This window comes from Neofelis nebulosa, chromosome 6 (assembly GCF_028018385.1).
Source record: "Neofelis nebulosa isolate mNeoNeb1 chromosome 6, mNeoNeb1.pri, whole genome shotgun sequence".
Taxonomy (NCBI): Eukaryota; Metazoa; Chordata; class Mammalia; order Carnivora; family Felidae; genus Neofelis; species Neofelis nebulosa.
In genome coordinates, this window is record NC_080787.1 from 75,411,254 (window position 1) to 75,428,244 (window position 16,991).

The window sequence follows — 16,991 nt, forward strand, 5'->3', positions numbered from 1 at the left end:
ATTTAAATAATAATAAAAAACCCCAATGAGATATCACTACATACCTTTTAGAATGGCCAAAATCTCTTAACACTTACAACACTAAATATTGGCCAAGATGTGGAACAACAGGAACCCTCATTCGTTGGTAGTGGGAATGCAAAATGATACAGCCTCTTTAGAAGAGAGTTTGGTCATTTTTTATAAATGAGTTGAAAACTTATATTCACACAAAAGCCTGCACACAGATGTGTACAGAAACTTTTATTCATAATTGCCAAAACTTGACAGCAACCAATGTGTTCTTCAGTAGGTGAATTGGATAAATAAACTGTGGTTCATTTGCTAATATATTAGGGATCTTTGTGTCAGTATTCATCAAGGATATTGGCCTATAGTTTTCCGTTTTTTTGGTTTTTTTGTCTGACTTTGGTATCAGGGTAATGCTGGCCTTGTAAGATGAATTTGGAAGTGTTTCTTCTTCTTCAATTTTTTGGAAGAGTTTGAGAAGGATAGGTGTTTATACTTCTAAATATTTGGTAGAATGCATCAGTGAAGCCATCTGGTCCTAAACTTCTCTTTGCTGGAAGATGTTTTGATTACCTACTCAATCTCCATACTAGTTATGAGTCTGTTTAGGCTTCCCATTTCTTCATGATTCAGTTTTGGTAGGTTATATGTTTCTAAGAATTTATTCATTTCTTCTTGGTCATCCAGTTTGTTGGTGTACAATTGTTCATAGTAGTCTCTTATGATAGTATTTATTTCTGTATCATTAGTCATAATGACTCTTCTTTCATTTCTCATTTTATTTATTTGAATCTTTTTTTTCTCTTTTTCTTAAGAAATTAAGCATTTGTCAGTTTTGTTTATCTTAAAAAAAAAGACAACTCTTAGTTGTATTGACTTTTCCCTACTTTCAACTTTATTTCTGCTCTAATCTTTGTTGTTTCCTTTCTTCTGCCAACTTTGGGCTTGGTTTGTTCTTCTTTCTCTAGATCTTTGAGGAGTAAAGTTAGCCAAGAGGATTGCCCACTAGAATTGCCCTCACTACCAAACTGTAAACTCGAAGTAACTCTGCATTACTGGAAGAGTAAAAATTCAGAGTGTCATCACCAAGACTTGAAAGCTTCCCTTGAAGGATGGTGATTTCCAGAATATTCCCATTGCATTCATCTATTTTGCCTTTGCAGAAAGCAGATGAAATTCAGGAAGTGATAGTAGATTATTGTAATCAGGTGGTGACTCCAATTGCACCTGGTTTTTTAGTATGTTTCATTGTTGGAGCAAATCAACACATCCCCTGGCACATGGTATGCAGCTATTGAACTTGTTACTGCATTTTTTAAAAAAAAATCTGTAACTATTAATAAATATCAACAGGGACTCTTTACTTTTGGGTGGCAGGGCCAATAGCACAACTTCAAAGTCCTAGCTCGGAGCTCTGTCAGGTCTCTAGTGGTATGTCATAATCTAGTCTTCAGGGACCCCAGTCACTTCATAGAACATCTTATCACATAGTTTCATTACATTCATGATACCATGCCAGTTGGTGAGCAGGAAGTAGCAACTATCCTAGGAAAATTGTTAATACACATGCATGCCCAAGAGTGTAAAATAAATCCCTGAAAATATAGGGGCTTGCCACCTCTGTGAGATTTCTAGAGGTCCACTAGTCTAGGACATGTTGACATGTCTTTTCCAAAGTGAAGGAAAGTTGCTGCATCTGGGCCTCCTAAGAAAGTGACACAGTGCTCAGTGGGTCTCTTTGGGTTTTGGAAACAAAATATACATCATTTGGGTGTACCAATATCACCCAATTAACCTAAAATATTAGAAATTTTTAGTGGAGTTGAGAAAGGAATAGGTTCTGCTACAGATCTAAGTCGTTGTGTAAGCTACCCTGGTCAGGGTTCAATCAGAGAAGCAGAATACTAATATTCACATACATACATACATGTATATATTTTTCAATATAAATTTATATATACACCTCAGGGGTAAAACTCTAAAGTTTCCGGAAAAAAAAAAAAACATAGACAATCCTTGTGATCTTAGAGATGACAAATATTTAATAGACAGACAAAAAGTAATAATCATAAAATATATTCCATCAAAATTCAAAGCTTCTGTATCAAAAGATCACTAATATGATGAAAAGGCAAGCCACAATTGGGAGAAAATATTTGCATACAAATATCTCACTAAAGATTCATATCCAAAATATATGAAGAATTCCTACTACTACTCAGTAACAGAAGAACAAGTCATTTTTTAACTGCAAAAATTGAAAAAGATGCTTTACGAAACGAATTATATGATTGTAATCATACAAGTGGCCAATACACACATGAAAAGATGCTAAACATTGTTAGTCCTCAGGGAAATGCAAATTAAAACCAAAGTGAGATACCAATTTACACTAACTGGAATAGCTAAAATTAAAAAGATGGACAACATTGTGACAAATGTCACTCTTCCACTTTGCTGCTGGGAATACATAAAGATAAAACTTCTTTGGAGAAAATTTGGTAGTTTAAACATAGACTTATGGGGTGTAACTTAGCAATTCAACTCCTAGGTATTTGCTCTAGGGAAATGAAAATATATTCATAAAAAAATCTGCTCAAGAATTCTCAAAGCAACTCTTCCAGAATAGTCAAAACCAAAGCCAAAACAAAACAAACAAACAAACAAACAAAAAACAATTAAGGAAGTTAATGGCTAAATTATATTGTGGTATATCCATACGATGAAATTCTACTCAACAATAAATATGAACAAACTACTGTGTGTCAGTTATCTGGTGCCATGTAACAACTCACTTTGAAATGTAGTAGTGACTTATGTTGTACGTAAGTGATGAACCACTGAATTCTACTCCTGAAATCAATATTGCACTTCAGGCTAACTGACTAGACTTTAAATAAAAATTTGAAGAAAAACAATGTAGTTTTAAAACAACAAAAATTTATTGTTTCTCATAGTTTTGTAGGTTTGCCGAGGCTCACTCTTGCGTCTATATTCAACTATTGCCTAAACTGGGCTGAAAAGATCCAAGATAATCTTACCCACATTGTCTGAGGCCTTGATGCTGGCTGTGGGCTAAAGCCACTTTAGACCTATTCCATAAGGCCACTTTATCTAGATGGTCTTCTCATCCTTCAGGCTTTCTCTCTCTCTTTATGTAGACTCTCTCTCTGTCTCATTAGGACAGCCTGGCCTTCTTTATATGGATGCTGCGTTCCAAAATTTAAAATGGAAGCTACCATCTTTCTTAAGGCTTGGAGTCAGAGGTCTGAAGTCAAAAGTCAGAAGTCAAGAGATATCACTTCCAATCAAGTCACAAAAGCAGCCCAGTTTCATGGGGTTGGAAATAGACCCTATCTCTTGATGGGAAGACTAGCAATGTTACTTTGCAAAGAGTCAATGTAACAGAAAAAGGTGATTCTTTGACAGGCTATCTTTACCAATATAACATCACAATACATATGACATGGATTAATCTCAAAAACAATTCTTTGAAAGAAGACATTCAGAAAAGAGTAAATGGTATATAATCCCATTTATATAAAATTCCAGAAGAGGGAAATTTAAGCTATGGGGCAGAAATCAAAATACCAGTTGCATCTGGTCATGGGGGTAAGGGTGTGAGGGTTGATTCAAAACTGGGACAGGGAAGCTTTCTGTAGTGACTCAAATGTGCTATAAATTTGAGTTTATTTTCATTGATTTTAGTATTTCATGTGAAATCAACATATATATATATATATATATATACATATGTATATATATGTATCTTTCTTCTTTGTTCATATAATTCCTCCTTCTTCATTAATTAGATGAGCAAATAATTGAATATCCTATATATTACTTCTATCAAAGTTCATCTCTTAGTGAATTACTGTGCTCTGAAAAGTTTTTGTTACAATTCGCCTCTTAGTGCCTAAAAAATATCTATTTATTTCACTGTTATTCTTCATTACTTTTCTTATGGCCATCAACTTTTGAGCCCAATGTCAATATAAGAAAATGGGAAATTACTTAGAGTTTTCCCCCCAAATTTTGATGTTGCTAGAGGAAGTAAGTTAATAGGTAAATCTGTGTTTGTACATAATTTGAATGAACAGAAAATCGGGTTTTTTCCCTTCTACCACCAAGCAAAAAAAAAAAAAAAAAAAAAAAAAAAAAAAAAGAACTTTTTTAATGGAGAATTTTTAAATATACATAAAAGTAGATAAACCAGTGTAATGAATCCATTGCCCAACCCTAGCAAACATAAACAGGCCAGTCTTGCCCCATCTGTACCCCTAGGCCCAGTGCTATTAGGGATGGGCCATCTTGTTACACTTACTCTTCAAAAATTATCTAAGACAGTGTGTGTGTTTAATTTTTTCCGTCAACTAGATGAACCTGAAAAGAAAACAAAGTTGTTGCTAAAATACCAAAGTAATTAATAACTTCTGGTCCTGAGAGGCAACTTTTTATCTAATGAGTTGAAGAGAAGGAGCAACACATATTACATACTCATTTTTTTCAAGAGTTCACACAGCTCTTGGTCCTCAACTCTGACCACTGTGTTGTCATACAGCTGATGGCAACTGTTTTCAATGACAGGTTGCAATTGTCCAGAACATATTTCCTTGGTAGAAGAAACTCACAAATAGAAGATTTCCACTGGGGGGGGGGGGGAGCTTAAAACTGCTCATAAAATTTCTTTTTGTATCCCTTTTGCATCATTATTACCAAGCGATCAGAATGTGTTGCATCCAGTGTAGGTTCTATGTTAGTGGAGTAGTATGTAGTGTCTGGTTTACTGAACAATTCATTTTGTACATGTTCTTTCATCATTTCAATTATTATTATTATTATTATTTTGGTAAAATGTTTGGATAAAAAAGTCACATTTATTTTTTTCATTTTGACGTTTTTTCAAGTCCTTGTGCAACAATGAATTAATCTTAATAATTAGGTAATTTCCAGGGCGCCTGAGTGGCTTAGCTGGTTAAGCGTCTGACTTCGGCTCAGGTCATGATCTTGCAGTTTGTGAGTTGGAGCCCCGTACCCGGCTCTGTGCTGACAGCTCAGAACCTGGAGCCTGCTTCGGAGTCTGTGTCTCCCTCTCTCTCTGCCCCTCCCCCACTCGTGCTCTGTCTCTCTCTCGTTCTCTCTCTCAAAAATACATAAACATTAAAAAATTTTTTTAAAAAAATAATTAGGTGCTTTCCATCAAGTTTCCGTTATTTGAGAACTTCATTTTTCACTGTGACCTCTGTGTGACAAAACTTTTTCACTTAAAATTTAACAACTATAACCACTTGTTAGCACTCTAGAAATAATATTGACGTGTCTTTGTTCTTACAGACACTGATGCTGTGTGTTTTGTTTGATTTGCATGTAAAATGAATAAACACGGCTTCCTTATACTCTAGGCAATCTTCACGACTTGAGCGTTCTCAATATGGTCATTCAGCTTGAGCACTTGTTTTGTATAAGTTGTGTCTGTCTGATTGAAAACAGTCTACAAACTATTAATGCAACCTTCAGTGTTGGTCTAGGCCAGTCAGGATCTCAAAATAAGCCATTTCCTTTCTTTCTTCTCAAAATATTTTTGTTTGAGACTCTTTTTGATTATTTTATACTCTGTTCAGTTCTCAATACCTATTAGGAACACAGTTTTGAAAAGCAGTCATTAGCAATGTGAAATTTGTCTTGCCTTTTGTAACAACATGATGAAAGAAGACATGATTCTTCATGAAACCAACTTCTTCATCAAAATGCATCTGCTGTTGACCATCTGGAGTGTTGTGTTGAGCTTACAGTTTCTCTTCTTTTACTTTCTGTCATCCTTTTCTTCTTCTTCTAAAAGTAGTCTAGTTCTCATAAACATATTCATCTTTTCTATCATTTTTTATTACATTTGTTTGCTTGTTGGGGCTATTTTGGCCCTTTTCCTTATATTCATGATTTTGTTCATGAGAGATTTCAGTTGCTCTGTGATGTATTAAGAGAAATTGGACATTTTAAAGCTACTGCAGTCTTCTTTTCCCAGAATAGGCTTTTGGCTCCTAGTAGGACAATTCTTTCCACTTTATTTAAATTTTGATATATTCAATAATTCAGAAAAAATGTCCAAAATTAATCTGAATTTAAGATATGCAAAAGTACAATTAAAATGCATATTTAAAATTGCTCCTACATTATATAGGGCTATATAAATTGGTAAGCAAATTACTCTTACTCTGAACATTGACTTGCTGATGGACGTGTGCAGGAATTTTTATCACTGGAACACTATTTTCTTCAGGTCCTTTTACTACATTTGGGGCAATTTTGTGTGTGGTCTCATTATATCAGTGTCAATGTTATATGCTTTTTCATCTGGAACTACTGTCAGGACAAGATGCATTGGAGAGTCTAATATATGATTGCATACATTGGGATGCAAAAACATGCAGCCTCACACCCAGATATTCTGGATGCACATGGCACTGTTACAGTTTTGCTCTGTAAACACAGGAATTCTTTTTTTTTTTTTTTAATTTTTTTTTCAACGTTTTTAATTTATTTTTGGGACAGAGAGAGACAGAGCATGAACGGGGGAGGGGCAGAGAGAGAGGGAGACACAGAATCGGAAGCAGGCTCCAGGCTCCGAGCCATCAGCCCAGAGCCCGACGCGGGGCTCGAACTCACGGACCGCGAGATCCTGACCTGGATGAAGTCGGACGCTTAACCGACTGCGCCACCCAGGCGCCCCAACACAGGAATTCTTATAGACTCTTTCTGGCATGATTCCCATCAAAAACCTGTAAAGTATTTTAAATGGTATATTTTGAATTATTTAGATTATTCCTAATAAAAATTCCATTTTATGTAGGTATTGTAGAGAACCAACTTTTCCACTAACAATTTTGCGTGTCTGATGGTTGGAAGAAATGTCAGCAGACTGGCTCCAGGCCTATACATTCCAGACCTTGCTTCTCCTGCATCGCCCTCATATCTGGGGCATGTTCATATTGTAGCACAATCTGTGACCCTACACTTCTGTTACATGTGGATGAGTCAGCACTGGGGAAGATAGTGGTATCCCTGGAAGTCATTCCTATACCTGGACACCTAGCAATAAATAACAATACGTACTTCTGTTGAGTTATAGAAATATGCCTCCAAAATAAACATTTCCTTAGCTCAACTCCCTTTATTTGTCTCTCAACACCCATGCCATTCTTTTTTTTTTTTTTAATTTTCACTTATTTTTGAGAGAGAGAGTGTGTACAAGCAGGGAAGGGGCAGAGAGAGAGGAGGACAGAGGATCCAAAGCGCACTCCATGCTGACAGCAGAGAGCCCAAGGCAGGGCTCAAAGTCACGAACCACAAAATCATGACCTGAGCCAAATTTGGACGTTTAGCCAACTGAGCCCCCTGTCATCCCAACCCATGCCATTCTAAAACCCTGATACCCTAGGGCAAGTCTAACAAGGAAAAACATGGAGTGGAAAGAGACAATTGTCTTAACTGGTGAAAATATCTTACTTTGGCAAATTTTACAAAAACATAGGACTATGTGGACATGTTTCTAATGTCTCTCCTATGCCTTATACATGGTCCAGGAGCCATTTTGGGATTTTGACATTTCATTAATTTTATAGTGACTCTGCTTCTGATCACTACCAGCAAGATACATAACAGTAAATTATGGCATATTGATTACTCAACATATTGCTAATAATATACAACAAAGAAAAATCAGGTAGAATTAATAAACTACCTATTATATAATTCAATGGTTATATACTATCATATATAATGTATAATATATTAACAATTAATTAATTATATAAGATTTACTTAGTTAATGATAAAATTACAACAGTAGCTCATACTCATATAGCACTTATTCTGTAGCAGGTACTTTTCCAGGGTTGTTTGATCTCCACTCCAACACTATGAAGTACTATTGTGTTAGAGGATCTAAGACAACCTTTATGCAGAATTCCAAGACAGAGATCCACATGTCTCTTTGTGGTCAGGCAAGTAGGATGAATGGAGGAAGCTGTGGGTGTAATGGCACCAGGCATTTATTTACTCCCTAGAGACTGGGGAGGCTTGAATTGGACAGCTCAAATGCCATATAAGGATCACTATTCAGATCCAGGGGCTTGTGGCCCTGAAAAAATACTGACCCAGATTTTCTGATTTTTTTTAAAGAGAAATAGAAATATGAATTATGTGTGTGTGTGTGTGTGTGTGTGTGTGTGTATGATCTCCTAATTTTAAGATACTGAGTTTATTTTTTAAAAGAACAGCAAAAGAATTTGTGGTTCTAGCCCTGCTGTTTTTTAATATTAAAAATAATTTATTGTCAAATTGGCTTACATACAACACCTAGTGCTCATCCCAACAGGTACCCTCTTCAATGCCCATCACCCACATTCCCCTCTCCCCCCCCCCCACCCCCCGTCAACCCTCAGTTTGTTCTCAGTATTTTAGAGTGTCTTATGGTTTGCCTCCTTCCTTCTCTGTAACTTTTCCCCCCCTTCCTTCCCCCATGGTCTTCTGTTACGTTTCTCAGGATCCACATATGAGTGAAAACATATGGTGTCTGTCTTTCTCTGCCTGACTTTTTTCATTTAGCGTAATACTCTCCAGTTCCATCCATGTTGCCACAAATGGCCAGTAGCCCTGCTTTATGGCCAGGACTGTTTAACCACAATGTTCTTTTCAAAATCTCAGCATATAAGTTGTATTTCTATACTCTCTTTCCCATGTTCATTCAAAGTTTTGGTAATTTGCTTCTCTAGCTGATAGCACATTGCCTAGCATTATGCTGGTCCCAGAGGAGCTGCTTAGTAAATATCTGAATCCATGAAGTCAGCTTTGTAATAGTTCCTGAGTTAGAAGCAAACCTTGAGCTCTATAATCAGGATGCTTTGGGGGGCTGACATGAGAAAAGGTAACCATATAGGAAAATTTAACTGTTTACTGCAGATGATAATTTAGGTGGGGTAATCTAGCTTTATAAGTATATTAATTTTCTCTCTGGTTATTCTTTGTTGGTCAAGTATCAGATTAACCTACGAGTAAGGAAATATAGAGATAGACATAAAATGATGATCAAAATCTGTACATTAATTGTCACAAACATTTCAATCTCCCAATGCACGTGTCCCACTTTGATCTCAGCTGTATGAAATTTGTAACTTCTCTCTAAAAGCATAGTCAGCTAATTCAACAACTTTTGCCCCAGTTATCTTGCAGCCCCCAAATCGCATTGTTAGTGGGAAACCTCAGAAATGTAACTATAGTACTCATGCTATAGACAATATAAATTCCTGTAAACCCAGTAAACTCTTTCATTTGTTGGTTTCCATCAACTTCATTTTACCTGTTTTATTTTTCTCTTAAATTGTTGTTTATATGTTTCATACTCCCCGTGATCAAAGGCTCGTGTCGAATGATTGAAATTGTTATTTCCAGAAATTCCAGTAAGTTGGCTTTACTAACATCTGCCTGTTCTGATTTTTGAGCCCTGTGGCTCTAACTGTGCACATCACTGGAATTCATAAATATCATGCCTGAAGCTGGCCTTTTAGACATGGGAGACACAGGGAGGCTCACCTCCTTTCCACCCCCTCTTTCCTGTGCCCAGTGGCCTCGGTCATTGCTATTGTCATTTGCATTTCAGCCTGTTTTATTTCTTCAGTCCAAGCATGCATGTGATTAGGCCCTCTGGAGCTTTGCCAGACAACTCAGGAGTTTCTGGCCTCCAATGGCTAACCCCTAAGGCAGCAAACTCAATCTATTTAGAGAGCTGTTAATTAAGTGAATTATGTTTGGTCAGTTATTTATGAGCAAAGAAAATCCGAATGGAAATGATAAGTGTGCCCTTACAAAAAGACTGAGTAAGCTATATGTAAATAAAAAAAAAAAAAAAAAAAAAAAAAAGAAAGAAGCAACCCAACCAAAAGAGTCTCTCTAGAAGGGTTTTGCCTCTAGTCTGGTTTAGTTTTTCTCCTTAACCATTTGAGAGAATACACTTGCTCTTTAGTGACATCATTCTCATCCCAAATGTGCTTGTGAACTTGGGCAAAATGCAAAGAACTGAGAGGAATGTAAATACTGTATGTTCTCTCTACAGAATTGTTCAGGGAAATGCTGTTTACTTAGAAATAGAGTTCTAGGAAGTATGTCTGCCATCTGTGGTCCAGATGATGATGATTATGGTGATGAATTAAACATTTAGAAATAAACCCTAATGGTTGTTACTGTTTTCAAGGCTAAGGCAACTGAAATATTGTTTCATTACTCATAATGCATACAATAACTAGAATTTGTTTATGTGTCATGTATTCATAACTTAGAAAATATATTTAAAAAGACACAGTGATTGTGGATTTTTGAGGTGTCTTGGCACAATCTGTGGGTAGGCTATGGTGCATGCATAATGTGCTAGGACATGGGGACAATGCCAGAAGCTCGAAAGCATTGTTATCATCATCATTACTTCTCTTTAATGAGGAACGGTGCTCTAAGATTCATTGTTTCATATATTGCCATGCACAAGCATGATTCTACACCTATCAATCGGTTCATCATGAATATCCCCATTCCTGCAGCTATGAAGACACTTAAGCTGTTTATGATTTTTTACTAAGTAAGATGCATAGAAAACTAAATGCATATGATTCCTGAGCACTATTCATCAAGAACAGGCCGCGTAAAATGGACATAGAAAAGGGCAATGAAAATATTCAATATATTCACAAGATATTCACAAAATCAAGGCCCATAGAAGTTTTTCTTTTGATGTTATTAAAAACGAAAGTACATTTGATTTGGTTGCTGAAGCAACAGGAGTAAGTAATGGTGGTGGAATCATCACCTTTCCTCCAAAAGTCAAGACACAACTCCAGTGGGATTTTATTTTATTTTTTTTTAATTGTTTTTAACGTTTATTTCTTTTTGAGACAGAGAGAGACTGAGCATGAGCAGGGGAAGGGCAGAGAGAGAGGGAGACACAGAATCTGAAACAGGCTCCAGGCTCTGAGCTGTCAGCACAGAGCCCGACGCAGGGCTCGAACTCACGGACCGTGAGATCATGACCTGAGCCGAAGTCGGCCGCTCAACCGACTGAGCCACCCAGGCGCCCCAGGGATTTTAAAGGTTATTTGTACAATCTAGAAGGTTGAAAAGGAGATATACAGTCCAGAAAATACAGCTGGATAGAAAATAAGTGGCTGAAATCAAGTAGAACTTGGGAGGTGGTGAGGCATAGAAATGCCATGTGTTGCCAAACACAAAAATATTAAGCTGAAGCAGGCTATTCACTTACAACGTAAGGTATTTAGTAAAAGGCTCTAGGTTTTGAAAAGTTAAAGAATGTCCCAATCTTCTTCCCAGTCTATCTTTTCTTTTTTACAAATCTTTGTACTTCTCTGCCACTAACCAAAGCAACTAGTTTCAATCAAACAACAGATAGTTTTGGTTGAAAATGCTAGCAAGGAAGTAGGTGAAGTGATCCTAAGTGGGTTCAGGGCTGGATAGGGAAGGTCCGGGTACTGGACGCAGGTTGAGAAGAGTCCTACACAGTGGCTTCTGAAACCAGCTCCTACAGTATCATGAAAGAGAAGTATTAAATTGGTGTGCCTGGGGGGGCTCAGCTGGTTAAGCATCCGACTCTATTTTGGCTCAGGTCATGGTCTTGTGTGTTCGTGAGTTTGAGCCCCACATCAGGCTCTGCACTGACAGGTGGAGCCTGTTTGGGATTCTGTCTCTCCTTCTCTCTCTGCCCTCCCCCATTCTCTCTCTCTCTCTCTCTCAAAATAAATAAATAAAATTAAAAAAAAAAGAAAATTATTAAATTATCAGGAATTTTGCAAGCCTGTTGTTACGTATGGAAATTATTAAAAATTATATTAAACTTACAATTAAATAGGTTATATTAAAGACAAAGATGATAAACACTCAAACCCCTCTGCTTCCTGATTATTTTACATCTTACTCTTATCTGCGCTTTTGAAGTAATTTTGTTACATTGTAGCTATAGGACGGAAATACTCCAGAAGATGTGCTGCTGGACACCTCTCCCTAATGCTGCACTCGGTGATAACACTGAGTAACTTGAAATCTGCTACACTGGAAAACATTTACCAGGACATTCACCGGTCCTCACTACAGCATACCGTCTCCAAGAGTGGGCCTGCTCTTTATATCAGAACTGATTTTAGAGGCAAAATAGAATCCCATTAGCAAGTAAACACAAGAAATTGGGGCGCTCAGGTGGTTCGGTCGGTTAAGACTCCGACTTTGGCTCAGGTCATGATCTCCCCATTGGTGCGTTCAAGCCCCGCATTGGGCTCTGTGCTGACAGCTCAGAGCTTGGAGTCTGCTTCAGATTCTGTCTCTCTCTCTCTCTCTCTCTCTCTCTGCCCCTCCCCCACTCACTGTCTCTCAAAAATGAATAAATGTTTAAAAAAATTAAAAAAAAAAAAGAAAGTAGATGCAAGAAATCTGTAAATGTGGAAAAGAAGTACCCAAGCCAACATTTCCTCTGATCTTGCTGTCTGTAACTTTTGACCATTCAGCCATTCATTGAATGGTATTCATTGAGCACCTTCTGTCACTATACTAGGCTTTCTGGATATAATGAAGTAGAAGATGTGATACCTTCCCTCAGGGAGCCCATGGCCTAATATGCCACCAAAGGAGCATACAGATGATTATGACAGAGGTCGGTATAGGAGGGAAACACAAGGTTCATGGAATTACAGAAAAGGGAAACCTGTTAGTGCATGTGTGGGACTAACACCCTAAACAAAGCAACACTTGGTGCCGACTAAAGTAGGTTCTTGGGGAATCTTACAGGAAGAGAGCATTACAATGCACACAGTCTTACCATGGCTCCGAGAAGCATGGGGTGTCCTTTGGAAGAGAGGCTGGGTGAAGTTGGAAGGGAGCAGGTAGCACCTACCAAAGGCATAACAGTGGAACTGGAAGGCTTTCCAGCTCAGCAATGGCCTTGTTAACGAGAAGAGCAGCCTGGTAACGGAAGTTTGCCCATTCCAGGTGATAGTCTTGCATACATTCCTACTTACAGCTCCATGCAGCTTGGCTACATGAGAACATTTGTTTCTTTTCATTCACCCAAAATGAAGGTATTTGAGAGAAGAGGGAGGGAATTTTTAGAAAAAGGAGGCCTGATCTGAATCTTTTTAAATTTTAATTTAATTTAATTTTTATTTAAATTATTTTATTTTAATTAACTTTACTTAATTTTTTATGTATTTAAAATATTAATATTTTATTTTTAATTTTAGAGAGAGAGAGAGAAAGCAAGCAGGGGAAGGAGAGAGAGAGAAAGAGAGAGAGAGAGAGAGAGAGAGAGAGAGAGAGAATCTCAAGCAGGCTCCACGCTCAGCGCAGAGCCTGACATGGGCCTTGATCCCACAACCCTGGGATCATGACCTGAGCTGAAATCAAGGGATGGACAACCAATCACCTGAGCCACCCAGGTGTCCCACTGAAGGGAATAAGGATGGAAGGAGGGACTAGACATAAAGCCATATTAGGTGATAACCACCCTGGCATCATGGTTAATTCCCATCTGAAAGAGGGCTATTTCTAGGATAGTTAAAAGTAGACTTGGAAGGTAAAAAGAGAGAGGAGGTAAGAGTGCAGGAAAGAGATGAGAAGCATTGCCACTCAGGTGCTGATAAGATTTTCAGTTGGTCCCTGAGATTGGGCCTGAAGCTCTAAAATAATGATTAAATTCTCATCCAATTCCTGAACAAATACTTCTAATATCAAGCAACTGAGAAGTAAATTGAAATGACATTATTAGAAGTAAGTGTCTATGTATAATAATTTTCATTCTCTTTGCCTGAAAGAAGAGATTTCATCATCTGTATTCATTGCTTTTGAAACTGCTAAACTGAATCCTATATTTCTTCATGTTAAATTGAAGCCTGTAGTTATCAAAATGCTGACAAGTTGAGTTATTGGTTATTTTCAGGGCCCATGCAAAGACTTTTCCATTAATAACATTCACTGTGTATACTGGTAGAAGAGAATTATTTAAAGCTACCAAATGTGTTATTACAACTTATCCTGTATGCCCTAAAAGAAGTCATTTTTGACTTATAGGGGGTAAAAAGGATATTTGCAGGGGGTTGACAAATGACAAAATACCTTTGCTAATAAAAGAGAGGAAAATGTAGTAATGCAATTCTACAATAACAGCTAAAATCTCTCACTCTTTTTTGTTTTTTCAGCAAAGTTTACCATGCTCATCTCAAAAAAATAAATAAATAAAATAAATAAGAGGTGAAACCAGAAGAGGAGAACTTAGATGAAGAAATATGTTTTAAATCCTGATTTATCATGTGGACTTAAAAATCCCTGTCAAAAAAAATTGGCCATCTATTTCCTTTATTTCATACTAAAAATGTCTCAGGCTACCAGCTTAAGTATACAAGACTGTGTCATGTGCCTTTAAGGGATAAAAAAAATGTGTTTTAAAAAGTTCCAATTTAAACTAAAAGGGAGTGGCTCAGGGGTAAATATGGGGTAACTACTATGGGATATGGGAAGCCTTATTTGGTAAATAAGAACTTCAAGCTTCCTTTGAAGGATGTGGTTGTCTACATAAGTAGTTTTCAAACTCATATATACATCAATCCATGAACTGTATTGAGAGGTTTGACGTGCACCATTTTGAACACATCCCTTTAGACATGATACTACACAGATATAACTATATCCCACACCCCACAACACATAAACATATACACATGATCCAAGAACAGGGACATGATGACAACTTGAATTTCACTTCTCCACGGAGTTGATTTATATTGCCTGGTTATTGCTCTCAAGTACTGTTCTAGGCAGTGTAATAGACACAGAAAAAATACCTAATTGCTGTCCTCAAGAAGGTATCCTCTAGGAAATGAAGAGATGCAAAAAAAAAAAAAAATCAGAATATAATAAGGTAAATAATTTTGTCATAAAGGCATGGAGGGCAGTGCTGAAGAATTACCCAGAATGGAGGAATTCACTTTGCCTAGACTCAGGGAAGGCTTCACAGAAAAACTGGCACTTAAAGTAATAGGATTTTGCAAGTCAAGGTGCAGATAAGTCTGAAATTAATACATTCCAATTAGTTCTAAAAAATAAACACTATAGAAACATGATCAACTTTTCCTGAATACCAGTACACTGACCACATAAGACCCTTCTGAACTGTGAGCCACTTTCTGAGGTCTTGGGTTGTTTGTTGCTATAGGAGAGCCAGTTTTATCCTTTCTAATACAATCGTGTGATTGTCTTGTTGGGGCCATAGGGTCAGATCATGGTACATAAAGGTGAGGATACAGTTTCCTTGAAAGGAGCAGTTGATCTCAGTGATTGGGCCAGAGATAAGAAAGAAGGATTTTGTAAGCAAGTTGGGAGAGGGAAAATGTTCCTTTCCACTGGGGTCTTTGGTCTAAGGCAGGGAGATTCCGGGGGCATTTCTGATGCTGGAAGTCATGTAAGGGGTGGTGAGTGTAACAGGCACAGAAGCTTCCATCTTGTCAGGAGAGATGGGGAAAGCCAGGAGATCCTATCAACAGGCTTGTGCCTGGTCAGAATGTAGGCTTTCTTGCTGTTGCATTTCCCTTCCATTTTCCTTAAACCATCAATAAAGCCTTGCTCTGAGTAACAGCTTGGTTTCAGCTATGCTATGGGCATTTAGGGAAGGATGTGCCTTGTTTCCAACACACCAACAAAGGAGGAAACAGTGCTCTTATCCCCAGAAGTTGCAGGCAAAGAACCACTGCCCAGCTGAGGACCAGAGAGTAGGGAGTAAGTCGAAGAGAATACACACAGCGCAGTAATTCATTTCATATGGTCCTTTCCTGTCTGAAGCACAAATAAAACTAAGGTGCTAAGCATCAAAAATAGTCTCTGTCACTGGCTTACCTTCCCGATCTCAGTGAATTGCAAGAGGCAATTTCATGGTGCAAATGGAAATTTTCCACGAGGGTTACTCGGTAGGAAACATGTCATTCTGTCTTCCTTGTTATCAGCTCCTGTGCTGTATTTATGCTGCAGTAACAAACAGCCCAAGAATCTCAATGGCATAAAATAAGAAAGATTTGTTCCTTGTTTATCTAGGTGCTGAATGCAGGTCAGCTTGTAGCCTCTGCTCAAAGTCATGTGCTTTCCAGGACTCAGGCTGAGGGGGTATCCACCTTCTAAAACATGGCCGGTCATTGTGGCAGAGGGAAAGAGAGCACAGAAAAGTGGGCACTGGCCTTAAAGCTTCCACCCTGAAGTGACATATGTCCCCTGGAAGTGACACATGTTACTTCTGCTTACCCAGTGCAAGTCCCACACCCAGGGAAAGGCAGCAGGGTCAGAACGCGGAGTTAGAGCCTGATGGTTCCCACACACTCCGCACCTTTCTCAGGAAATCCCTGGAGCACCTTGCTGAAGAGTGTGTTGTTTTAATTCAGCAAACAACAATCAGATTTTAAATGTACTGAGTAGGCTGTTATCTTTGCTGACAAGAGAAATTGTGTAAGGAGGGCTAGGTTCATAGAGAAGATGAAAAAAGGAGAGACAAAAGCGTAGTGAGGAGTAGATGATGAGTGACGTATAAGAAGAGGAGAAATAAGAGAAATGAAGGCGAGATGGCGCATCAAGACAGTGAGCATCCCCCGTTCTTCCCCTGACTGGCTTTGCTACAACCTTCTATTTCTCCAGTTCTCCACTGTGGTTCACTTTTTGAGGTCCTAACTAGTTCATCTGATGAAGAAAAACCCCTAAGAAAAAGGAAGCAGCAAGGAAGAGCAGGAGGGTGTGGGAAAATCCAAGACACATGATGAGTGTGGGCTACCAAAGAAGGATAAACTGAGGGGGGGGGGGGGAAGCCAGGGCAAAAAAGGAGCTAAAAAAACATGGTGGCCACCCATGTAGAGTCTACTTAAGCTGGGAGAGATGCTGCGCACGATGAAACGATACAATTTGTT